The sequence below is a fragment of the Phasianus colchicus genome, chromosome 2 (assembly GCF_987193195.1).
Source record: "Phasianus colchicus chromosome 2, bPhaCol1.hap1.1, whole genome shotgun sequence".
Classification (NCBI taxonomy): Eukaryota; Metazoa; Chordata; class Aves; order Galliformes; family Phasianidae; genus Phasianus; species Phasianus colchicus.
The window spans coordinates 30,968,994-30,982,007 of record NC_143437.1 but is presented as its reverse complement, the minus strand read 5'-3'; the positions used below and the strand labels follow the sequence as shown (position 1 = coordinate 30,982,007).

The 13,014-nt window shown below is 40.3% G+C and overlaps 1 protein-coding gene across 1 annotated transcript in view; it reads left to right on the top strand.

Moving 5' to 3' along the window:
- Positions 1–280: 280 nt before the first annotated feature.
- Positions 281–13,014, top strand: part of RASGRP3 (RAS guanyl releasing protein 3) — a 38,998-nt gene continuing 26,264 nt past the window's right edge. The window contains exon 1 of the mRNA XM_031593404.2: positions 281–575. The gene's annotated coding sequence lies outside the window, so the exon portion shown is untranslated. The remainder of the gene's footprint in view (positions 576–13,014) is intronic.

Sequence of the window (13,014 nt, the reverse complement as noted above, 5' to 3'; positions counted from 1 at the left end):
CTATGTAAACATAAGAAGTAGCAATGTTGCCCTTTAAGTAAGCCTAATCCCCAAAAGCATGGTTGTTCCCTTATTTTTGTGATCAGTGGAGTGACCAAGTCTTAAAGATGCTATGAGCACCACTGCGCTTTAAAATGTTCTGTTCCTGACAGGAAGACTGAATTTAAATGCAGCAAATCATGAAGTCAGGTGCAAAATTGAAGCAATCAACAGAGATCTGTTTAACTTTCCATTTGTACTGCCCCTACTGTTGATTAAGGCTTATTTACTGTTGGCCGGTAGTCATTTGGGGGGGGGGGGGGGGGAAGAAGTTATGGAACACATAGCGCCACGTTCCAGTCAAGCGTTTTAGCAAAGGCTGCTATTATGAAAAGGATTTTCTAATAAGGGGAATAATGATCTTCAGATTCTGACCTCCTGGCACAGCAGTGAGATTTATCAGGAGGGGCATGTGACTAGTTAAGACACACAGCCCCAGCTTGAAGGAAACAGCTGCTCATTTCATGCTTTAGCACTTGGCAGCTGGACAAGGAAGGGTGATGTTTGTGTTGAATACCTCTGCAGAACCAAGTACAGTAAGTGATTTTCCCTGTTTTTATTTTTTTCTAAGCTACCATTGCTTTCCTATTTTCATCTGAGACCTTTTGTAAAAGCACTTAAGAGAGAGGCGTGTTTTTGTCACCTCATTGATAAGCAGTCATTCATGCTCCAAATGTCTATATTTTTTCTGATCTGTGATTAACGATTGTATTGTTTTTGCTGTTGCAGGAACAAGACAGGTACCTGTTTTGTCCTCATGCTAGTCAGGGAGGGAAAATTATGTTTATTTACACAGATGATGTTGTGAAGAGGTTGTTAATGGCAAATTTATTTTCCTTTCTCTGTAGAGCTAGTGAATAGGTAATGATGCAAGTTGAGAATACAGCAATTTCAGCGTTTGGCTTAAAAATAGTCACGTAAGGAATTGACAAATGTACTCCACTGAAATAGCGTGATCAACCTGAAGAAAGCTGTTTGTGGCTGGCAAGTTTTGGGGGTTGAAAGAAGAATTTTTTTTGAAAGATAAAGGTAGTAGCAGAGAAATACAGGAGAAAAGTGAAGATGCACTGATTAAGATAAAATTGATCATTGATAATAATATATAACTGGCTCGTGAAGATTAAAAAATTCTCCCTAAAAACAGAGAGTGAGTCTCCTAAATATCTCCAGGTTTCTAATTTGCTTTATTTTTAGATGTTTGCATTTTTTATGCTTTTGCTTCATGAATGATTGATTTCCCCATCTGATAAATTTTGAAAGCTCTGGTCTGTAGTTTTGTTTAAAAATACAAGAATTATAGGATTCGCAAAGGAACTTTTGATCAATTATTTATATAGAAATGAGTTATTTTGGAATGGTTTTTCATTTTGGTGTGGGTTTTTGTTTTTTTGAGTAAGATTGAGAAAGAATTGGAACAAATGAACAGGTAGTGGGGCATTTGGTATGTGATTAGGCTGAGGGTTGCCAGGTGCTTTGGGGAAGGCTGAGAGGAGAGAGACCAGTGGGATCCTGTTGAGGAAGAGAAGACCTACATTTCAGAATGGAATCAAGAGTGAACGCTGGAGTTTTAGTTTAGTGAATCGTGTTGTCTGTCCTTTAAAGATGAGCAGAATAATCCTCATTCAGTTCTCACGCAAAAAGAGAACTTTCGTTTTTTATTTCTCCCTAAAGACTTCTAATTCTCCTTTAAACCATAGTTTATGGCTTTACTGGTTAACTGGAAATTTTATAGGAAAATGTCAATCAGTTTCAATTGTTCACAAAACCAGAAGTCTGCCTGGCTTCCTGCCTGTTCTTGTATCAGAGGGTAGTCTGCCTTTGAACCTTGAGCTGGAGTACTACAGGCTGTGGTTACCCTGCAGCCTTCCCACACAAATGGCACGCAAAGGCAAGAGTGCTGCAGGCTATGGGGCTCTGAGGTGCCTCCTGGCTTTGCACTCATGAGCCTGTAGTCCTCTAGGGATGCTGGCTACAGTGGCATCTCATGGACCTGCCTGTTGTGAAGGACCATGCTTAGAACATAAGCTAAACTCCAAATCCACCAGAAAAACAGCTAGTAGCTCAGACTGTTCCTGTTTTCCTTCTTCTCTAGAACAACCACTGTGCCAGGGTTGGTGCAAAAGACTGATGTAAAGCCATATGGTCCTGTGTCAGCTGCATCGCTAACCTGCTGTACATGTACTTTGTGCAGCTGATTTTATTATCAGGCATCCCTGGGAAGTGAGCAAAGTATAAGAGGAAACTACTGAAGATTTTATGATAAAAATTCTATAACTGCACCAGTGAGCTCACCTTCAGGTAGTATAAGGTATGTCTTGAAACGCACTGTCAACACTGAATTATCTCAATGAAACAGTGAGGAAAGCTCAGTTTTGTGCCTCTATGCTATTGGTTTTTAAGGTTATTTACAATAAAGGAAAATAAATTCTCACTGAGATCTGCAAAATTGAAGGTAAACAACCCTGCTGTATTTACAGTGCCCAGCTATTGTTATTATATCTTATTTTGAATGAAATTCGAGGGTAACAGCTAACCCTTTAAACCCTCTGTCCACAAAGTAAAGAAAGCTTGGTCAGCGTTACAAGATTCTCAAGGCTGCAATTGTTTCTGTCCTTATCACCAGCCCACTTCTTTTAGCAATAGTTACTGTTAAACACAGAGTGTGTGCTTTGAGAAACTAGAATACTGCAGTCTTCAAGCTTTTCTCACTTTATGGCCTTTCTGATAAATTCCAGCTGCAACCTCTGTTACTGGAGTACCCATCTTAGGATACTTTTGGGGCACATACTGATTTTACAGTTGAGTGAAATACACAGCCACTCTACTACCACTCTTTTATAACTTAGTATAATGATCTCCCAAAAACACATGTGCATCAACTTTTTGAATATCACACTCACACCCCCAAATTATGCTTGTGTAAATCAAGGCAGTTCTGCATAGGCATGATATAGCACGTGGAGTGTCCCTTTGTTATGGGAAGTGCTCAGCCTTTGCATTTGCCATTGATACATCTAGATTGAACATATTGACATCTAGAAAGTCTGATACCTAACAGAAATCTTCATCCTGGATGATTTTTTTTTTTAATTACACAGTAGAGGAGATTTGATAACAGCCTCAGCATTGCTGTCCCTCTGCAGAAGTTCAGTGCATATGCATATCACTTAGAGCCTTTTTTCTATTAAATTCTTTTCCTTTACTCCAAGGAAATTATTAGAGCAGTTCTCTGAATGGGCATATTTGTGCGCTACAAGAAAACATCTAGAGTAACCACAGTTCTGCCAACTCCTCTCTGTAGTTGAAAATGCTATTATGCACAGGAGCCACTCCCAGGATGTTCCTGAATAAAGAGAGGAAACTACTTTAAAAAGTACTGTAGGGGTACTTGTGGTTTTCTTTTTTGCTAAGCTGTCTGAGTCTGATTATGGAACGTTTTTATAGGTGCTCCAAGCATCTTCCAAAGAATGCTTTCTGTTAACATGTTTCTAGTGCAATCGCTTTTCATTGCTGAAGTTGATAGACATGTTTTATGTTGGCCCTCTTTTTTAATTCATGAATGGTGGTGTCTAATTCCCAAGCATTTGAATAAAAAAGCTGATAGAAAAATCCCAGGTCTTCAGATTTTTCTGATCATTGGTCTTCAGTGTGGGTTTTCTATTCAATGTGAATAGTGAATGTACTGTTATTTTTTCATTGGTACATTTGCGTACTGGAGTGGCCTGTCTGAAAGCCACCTGATTACCAGATCAGAGGCACCAGGGCAGAGATGAACTTTTTTCTTGCAGCGAAGTTAAAAGAATGTCAGCTATAAGCAAGATCAACACAGTGACTTGGCAAGTCCAGTTCAGCTACAAAGGCCCATCCTGCACACACACGGATATTTGCGGACCAGAAGTCATGAGCGGTCCCATCAGAAAGTTTGGCTTACAATAAGTGTGTATGTGGTCAGGATCAAAGTGTGGGTGTGTGGAAATACCCACACAACTGATGTTTACAGCTCAGCAGAAAATTTGGTCTCCCCTGAGAATTACTTGGGTTGTTTTGGTGACCATCTGCTATCTCACTCTGAGTAGCCGCTCCCCTTGCTGCTGTGTCCTCTGACCACATTCAAATAGGTGAAATGGTTTGACTCTCTCTGCACTGTACTCTCACACCTGTGATTAGTGCATATTATCTTAACTAATGATCTGGAATTTCTCAGGCTAGGGGGGAAGGCTTCAGTACCTGAAGAATAACACCAGGCCTACTAAACTGTGCAAAATTAGCGAAACTTGAGCTATTCCTGTTCAGATATCTAATATATTTAGTTCCTGCGAACAGAAAATAACCATATCATCTTAAATTAATTGGTGATTCAACAGTACATCTGCTTTAGTCTACCACACAAGTCGTACCAAGCTTTAGTATATAACAGTAGATACATACTATACTACATGTTATGTTAAATATAATTGCGTCTCCATATACAACTCCTTCAGCCACTGTTAAAACTGCTTCTCTTTCAGCCCCTACTATGGAAGCAGGTGTTTCACTCGGTGTAGTGGGGGGCTTGTGCAAGAGAACCTGAAGTATGGGAAATGTGTGCAGGAAAAGGCTCCTCTTGATGAACAAGAATTTTCCATTCCTGTTGATGTGTATTCTGCTTACTGTACCTGAAGGTTGTTGATGATTCCCAAGTAGAAAACAGTCCTAGAGTCTATTATTTAAGTAAATAGTAGATGATACAGTAGAGCAGATTGAATCTGTCTTAGAGTGGGTACATTTTCATGCTTGCTTACATGTGTTGATTTCTTTGATAAATGATTCAAGGTTGCATATTTTCCTTGTCATGATGTTACATTCTTCTTTGTAGTCCTTGAAAAGGCTTAATATTTCTCCAGCACAAGCTCTGGTCTCACCAAATTTAATCCCCTTAGTCTGAAATATTGTTATTATAGATGGGCTTCCATTCATAACTCATCATTTAATTAGCTCAGCCCAGTCCATAATCTGGTTCATATAACATGCATCAGTGAACTCCTTTTTTGCAGCAACCCAGTATTTGAACCCAAAGCTTGCTCAGAAATTTCTGGTTTTGCTAGTGGGAAGGTGGAAAAGCAGTTCGTGCACATGATATTATGATGTAACGGATTGCCAGTGGTGCAAATTGCATCAGAAAATCTTTGCTGGATTAGAGCTTGAGTCAGTTTACCAGCTTTTTTTTTTTTTCTGTTCAAAACAGAATAGCCCTGACTTTCTGGTTTTATCACACTGTTCATTAAATATCGTCCTTAAAACACCCAAAAAATTCTCATCTGTTAAAGATGTCTTGCCTACTTTAGCTTGCTTACTCATGCTCTGCTTTACCAAACTCATGAGCACGTACTTCCTGGAACAGATGCCACCCTTCCTAAAACTCTTTTTCCAGGCTCTGCCCTTATGACTGTCCATATATTTTTATCTCAACTAGGCAGTAGAACAAGAACTAGAATTCACAATATTTTTTTTTTTTTAGAACAAGTATTCTTTAATTAGTCACCCTCTTACTTGCTTTCTCTCTGAAGCCCAAAGGTACTTCATTTCATTTAATACAGAATTTTGTTTGTTGATGTTCTGGGGCAGGAAGAAACTACTCTGGCAAATCTACTTTGTTGTCTCAGCCAAGTAGGGGACTACAATCCTTCCACTAAAAACAATAACAGATCTTGTGTCTTTCACAGTTTTAACGTGTTCAGAGGTCTTAGAGAACTTGGGCATTGCTGCTGTGCCTGTTCAGTATGGGAGGGACAATCTAGGTGTGACCAGTGTTACCTAATATTGGCAAGGCAGAGAAGTTTCTGGTGTACAAATCCTGAAAAGATTTAAAATGATGTCCTAGTTGGGGAGCTGCTTTGTTTTACTGACTCTGATATGTTTCTCAAGGCCATAGTTAAGAATTGGGGTCTTTAACGCTGAAAAAGCAGGAAGAGGCCAGAAGCTCTGTGGGCAGTCACCTTCTTGAGTGAGGAGGTGAGAAGTCAGAGACCAGGCTGAGAATTATGGTCCTGGAAGTGAGTGGATTTGGGTTCTGCATCCTTTTTCCAGTTCAAAGTCTTCCTTTGGAATTCCTGGTGAGATGCGTTCCTCTGAAGTCTGTTGTAGCAGTGTGATCTGTGGATTAAGAGGGGCAATATTTGTCTAGGTGCAATCCTGGGTTAAATATTCCTTGTAATAATAAATAGTTCATTACCAAAAAGAACTTAGCATACTGAAGTTAAAATGTGCTTGTTGAATGTGTTACTTATTAAAGCTGGATTTATAAGATGCTTTTTAGTCTTTTTAAATTTGAGATAGGTATGAGCTTGTTTGTGTTTCAGGCCTTTTGATGAGAAATGCCTGCGTTGCCTTTACTTTTTTTTTTTTTTTTAAATAAAGTATTTAACTTGTTGGCTGCAAACTGTCCTATTGTTAGGAAAGTACATGGTTATTAATAAAACCCACTGTTCCACCAGCATAGCTGTCGCCATTAACTGTGGTGATGCTGTTCTCATATCCTGTGCTCTGTGGATTTCTTCTGGTATTACAAACAGTTTGAGAAGTTTGCTGCTTGTCTTCATAGGATCGTGCTAACCAGTGTGTTTCTCATTAAGGAACCAGTGTTTAGTCAACCATCTGCCCATTGCTTTGTTACTTCTGAAAATAAGTTCCAGTTCTGATCAGACACACTAGAAAGTGCCACTAGTCTCTTCTCTGCCTTTCTCTGTCAGAGGCTTACTCTTATTAAAACCTCTGAACTGCTGCAGCACTATATGCATGTGTTTAAAGTATTCTCTCTGCACCATTAAGAAGTCAGAAGCCTGCCACTGTTTCACACTTCTTCCTAGGAGAAACCTACAGAAAATACCTAGATGTCAGGAACAACTCGTGTATTTAGCTGTCCAGCATCTGCTGACAGCTCGCCAAAGGAAGATGCTGTATTTCTCCTGACCTCCGGGCTGTGTTTTTATTCCACCAGCTTTTTAAACGCCTGCTTCATTGTGAGCTTTGAGTCGTCATCAACTTTTGTGGGTGCAAAGCCACAGCATTGTGGCAGGCAGGCATCCCCAGTTCATGTGAGCCTACAACAGACAGCAATTTGCATGAGTTCCTGGGATTGTGCTCTTACTGACTGCTGTCGTGTGTCTGTTACTGTTTTCTTGTGTGCCGTTTTGATTTGCATTTTCTCTTCAAAGAGCAATTGCTCTCAAATAAACGGGATACTGCCACAAGGGAATGAGAAGGTTTACTGACTGTTAGCAACTGGTTCAGTCTTCTCTTTTTGTCTGGGACCTGTTAGCATATCTGTGGAGAAATAGCAGTTACACATGAACTACTCCCTACATTCATCAAAGGCAAAAGAAAAGGATGATTTCAGCATAAGATCACTGTAACAGCCAAATGATAAAAAGGAGCCAAAGCCCTGTCCTGCCCTTCTGTCCTTATAACTGTCTTGCTCCATCTCGGTCGTCCAGTTTCCTTTTACTTAAGCCCTTGAACACCTCTCCCTGCCTTTATTTTTTTGCCAGTTGCTATCTTCAACTTAGCACACCAATAAGTACTTGCCAGGCCATGTAGTCAAGATATTTCTGAAGTTGCCCCATGTTTTGATTGTGGTCACAGGAGGAAAAGTGCTCTCTCTACATGAGGAGACCACTCCTCACACTGGGGTGAGCACAGTTTGTGAATTTGCAGGGAGAAATGTGATGTATGGGGTAACGGTGCGCAAGAGATAAAAATAAAGGCATGCTTAGCATCTCTTCATGAGGCGTTGGCCTTGTTTTTATTAAATGTAAAGTAACTGCAGTTGTTCTTCAGCTAGGAAAATGCCGGAAACAAGAAGAGGGAAAAGTCAGGTACAGTCATTGATGATGGGAAAGATGGGAGATAGGTGGGTGTGGAAGTCTCCCTTTGCTGGTATCTGTGATTACAGATTTCTTCTCTTGATATCAGTGTTGCTGCAGAGATGGGAGAGGGTAGAGATATATTTGAACATCTTGCTTTCCACGGCATTTAGCAATAATCTCTCTGTTTGAGTGACCACTGCAACTCTGCTGAGATTTACATGCTTGAGATACTCCATAAATGGCAGTAATTCTTTTGGCATCATTATAATGTATGAGGGGTGTGTGTGTGTGTGTACACAGTCTGCAATGCAGCTGTCAGTGTGGGCTAAGAATGTTTTGAGCCAGGAACAGATAGTCCATCTACAGTGGGAAAGAAAATAAGTGGAAGTTACTGAATTTGTTGTAGGGAGAAAGCTTATTCAAAGGGAAAATGGCTTTGGAAACCATGGGTTTGTCAGACCAAAATTTGGATACCAAATTGACTGACTTATATTCGAAGTTAAAGGTTCTTATAATTCCTTTTGCTTTAACATTATTTGAAAGCTAGCCTGAAACTGGGAGTAGTGTTGACTCTTAAACCTGTCATAAGTCTTGGAAGATTTAACAGCTTCATAAAAGACACTGCTCAGTGACTGTACTACTGTATGAGAATTTTGACTTAGTTAAAAATAAGAAAAAATTATCTAGTGAGGGGAAAAAGGAAAACTCCACACTGAATGTAACAGAAGACATAGGAAAATAGGACCTAGGAATTCTTAGTGAGCTAATTAATAGGTCTGTCTGATTTTCTAGCTTACTTTTAAGAAAATAAAACTGGCAGTAGTAAATAATGGTAAAATATTAAAATATTTTGTTACAGATAAATGGAAATGAATACTGACTCTTTTATCTTTCAGAACTGAAGATATTATTTCCTCATATGTGTTTTAAAATAGCTTAAAATAAATGTTTTCTCTTGGGAAAAGAAAAACCAGTCTGCTAAAAGCGTACAATAGTGTCATCAGTCAAGAATATAGGCTTCCTTTTTTCCTCCCTGTCTTGACTAGGTTACCAAACCAAGCTTATTCACGAAAGGCTGTCAAAAGTCATAGGCAAGTCTGTCAATAATAAAGGTAATTGCCAAGAGTTTTTCTTGAGGCTTACAAGTAGAAACATAACTTGTAAGAAGTGCTGATAGTGTATTGATTCCATTTCTGGGAAGAAAAAGTAATGATATAGAAGCATATGGATTCTTACTGCTGTTAGCTCTCCTTAGTGATTCTGTGATTCTGTGATTCTTTCTTGATGAGTTATACTTTGGTGGTGGAGATCTCTAACATGTCTGAAGGGCAAATATTCTCAGAAAAGCTCTGTCCCCTTGTCTGATATTTGAAATTTTATTTTTGCTTTACTGGGAACAGCAGAACACCTTTTAATGACAAATCTACTGAGAAGTGTGGCTAGAAGTTTCCTTCATTATAAAGGTGAAATCAAGTCTGCTTTTGGATCTTTCTTTGAACCCAATGCCTTCCTGGGCAATTGTAGTACCTTGACCCATGGAGAGGGGAAATAGGTAGTATTCCAGCACATCAAATAATTCAAGGATGCACATTCAGATGTTCAGATTTTACTGCCATTATAAGCTGGGCTTACAGTTATGGAGACAAAGGCCAACACAGTAAATTGAGGAAGCAAATAGGGAAGTGAATGGGAAAAAGCCCAGGTATGGTAGATAACTGTATGCTAGATAACACTGCATGACACTGAAACTGCAATTGAGAATGAAATCTTTGTTTTTAGAAATCCAGTTATCAACTTACCCATTATTTTGCAGAACTTATATATGAAGAAACCTATTTTTATTTCTACTATGTCAGAAATCTTGGTTACGTTTCACAGTAAGAGGTAAGAATGCTAAACAAAACAATGTCTAAGCAGCTTGGGTCTTAATCAAGTGACTTTCTGATTACTGAAAGTATTTGGTCCTGTGACTATCCATTAGCATTCCTCGTGATTTCTGTAAGCTTCTCTTTTGTTTTAGGTCAGTATGTATTGTACTCTGTACTCTAATTTATGAATGTCTACAAGGTGGCTCTGAAATAATAGTTTGGTAATGCATATGAGCAGATCTATATTGCCACTTGGTTTCTCACCTATAGTCCAATTCATTTAACCCCTGTTCCTGCAGAAGGCCTCCAAATTGTTTATAACACCCATCTGTGTTAATTAAGTAGCATCAATGACTTGAAAGTAGTTAGCCCAAAGGACTCTTCTCTCAAAACTAAACACAATGAAATACATTTCACAATTTTTAACTTGCTTGCTCTTATCTCAGGGCTGCAAATGCTCATCCCTTAGAGGCTGTGTTTAAATGCCAATAGAAAGGCTTGGCAGCAGGGGGGCTGCAGATGGGACCTCTGAGGGAGGAAGAGGCCAGAGGCTGCCCTGTGCCAGACATAGCTGCTCCAGCCAGGACACCTCTGGGCCACAGCTGAGCCCATCAGCCAGGCTCTTGGTGCCTCTGTGAAAAAGTCTGAGCAGGGGCAGAAAATGTGAAGAAGAGGGAAGAACAGAGAGAATAGCGAGGTCAGAGAACTGGAACATACTTTGTGGCAGAGCAGGTACCTCCCTGAAGGAACTGAGACCATGAATAAGCTCATGATGGAGCCGGTAGTCTTGTGAAGGGGCTACAGCCAATAAAAGAGCCACAGTGGAGCATAAGACAGAGAGAAAGAGAAGAAGCAGCAGGTAGAAACTGTTCTGCACTGATCCTGACCTCCCACGCTGTTCAGTATCTCACTGAAAGTACCGAGTGTAATCTGCACAGCAGGGGATGCGGTGTAAGTGAGTGGATATGGGTGCCTGGCTGCTAGCTGGGGACAGTCTGGCTGCTTTGCAGTAGGTGAATGAAGTGGAGAAGTTGAAATTTTACCCTGTTGAGCCTATAGAGGCATAGAATCACTAACATCCCCTGTGCAGGGGATATCTCTTGTTAATATGAGGTTTTGCTCTAGCTACTCATCAGCAGTATACATTTAGCCATGTCCCGGTCCTCTCCTCCATTGAGAGGTGGACTAAACATTCTGTTTAGTGCATTTTGAAGTTCCATTTTGATCCAGAAAAAGTGAATTAAAGTAAAAGATGGAGGCGATTATCGAGGATCTCCTGGTTAATTGGACAACTACTGTCTGAAGGTGTGTAGCAAAGGTGAATAAATACTGGTGAATCACACTGGAAGAATCCAGGACTTTCAGATTTACTTTTCTTTCCTCTCCTGCTCCCAGCAAAGCTCATATCCAGCATGCAAGGGGCAGTGCAACAATCTTCCCCTTGTTCTGTGTTTCCACGCCACATGACAAATGTCACTGGTAAGCCAATGTGCCATCCTGCAGCATGTGATGCTTGAGGTCATGGACTGTGACAGAAACAGTGGCATTAGGCTGCCTGACAGCCTACACTGTCACTGTGCTTTCCTGCTTAGAACATCCTTAGCATGTGTCAGCTGGAGCAACTTGACCAAGGATGTCACTTTCTTAGAGTTTTCTAGACATGGAGTTGCATGTACTGTAATAAATAAACCGCTACTGATAACCTACAAGAAATATTTAACTGCGTAAACTTAGGGAACCATGCGTTAGGCAACTTGTGTCAACTTGAGCCCAGACAGATGTCTGGACTGCACCAGTGTAGGCAAAGGTGCAGCCTTATGTATCCCATTTAGGATTCCTATTATGGTAATTGCACTAATCTATTGGAGACTAATAGCAAGAAAAGGCCTCATGCTGAGGTCCTCCACTACAACTAAAGGATGGCAGATGAAGTCTGTCCTGAAGAGCTTGCCATGGATGTGAACAAGACAGGGTAAACCAAAAAAAGTGCAGTAAGGGCAGTTACTATAAATGTTCTCATGAGATTCTTGATTTTTTTCTCAGCTGATTTTTCTGTGTGCTGTTACTGATTTGATTTCCTTGTTCAGCAGCTTCTGCCCAGCAGCCAGGTGGTGGAAATCATCTAATGCAAGCATTGAGTTGAGGAGGGGGAAAAGAGGAGAGGTCTGACTTACTTAAACCTCCCAAGAATGTCCTAATCTTGTAACGAATGTGAGTTTCCTGCATGCAGGTCTCTGGAAAGTTTACAGATGAGCTGAGACCCATAGAGGTGCCTGTGTGTCAAAGTTGAACTATTTACACGTGGCTCTATTTGTTGTTCCTAGGCAGAAGGAAAAATAACACATTTTTAAGTGATGGGAGAAAATGTTACATCTACGTTTACTTTTGTTTGGCTAAAAAGCTGTTTTAATTCAATTCAGCTAAATAAATATTACCCCATTTGTCAAATGTAAGCCTATTTAAACCCAGCTTATTGGTTTAGCTTGCACCTGTAACCAATGTAGCTTGTATGGAACCCATGTGAAAGTGCCTGCAGTGATTTGTATTGGCTTGACATCAGGGTTTTATGTTAAACTCCTGTAGCTTCCAGGTGAGGACCTCCCCTTAGTAGCCTCCAGCAATAAAAGTGATGACTTCAGTTTATACTGCTAATAAGAGCCAACAGTTAAAACTTGACTAGTGCCCCTCGCTCTGTTGTTGCCCTTCAGTGTTTTTGCATGAGACCACAAGTTAGCTGTCAGTGTATCCTGTTTCTTTAAAAAATAAGGCGATACACCTGACTGCATCTGCTTCAGGAGCTCACAGCCTGCACGTTCATTTTAAACACATCTTTCAGGACAATCCACAGTGTCATCTTAGGACTTCCAAAACGTTGAATAAAAATGCAATTAGGCTGCATATGCTAAGGAAAGTGTGTTAAGGAAAAGCTTTCTGCTCAAATGACTGCAATGTGGTGGTCATGGTGAGGTCAAGCCTTGTAAGGGAGTCTGCATTTAGTAGGTCAGTCCATTACAAATTTTTAACCTCTAGACACAATGCTGCAGACATTTTTGCTTTTCACTTATTAAGGAATTTTGCCTCCCCTAATGGTAATATGTCATCAAATAAAGCATGACATATGACAACGTGGTTTGGTTTTGGTTTGGCAAGTGCTACAGGACTGGTGAAACTCCTGCCCCACCATGGGTTCCTCTCCACAGGCTGTAGCTCTGGCCCAGGGCTGTTCCTGCAGGGTCCTCCTTCAGGCCTCATCCACTGCAGCA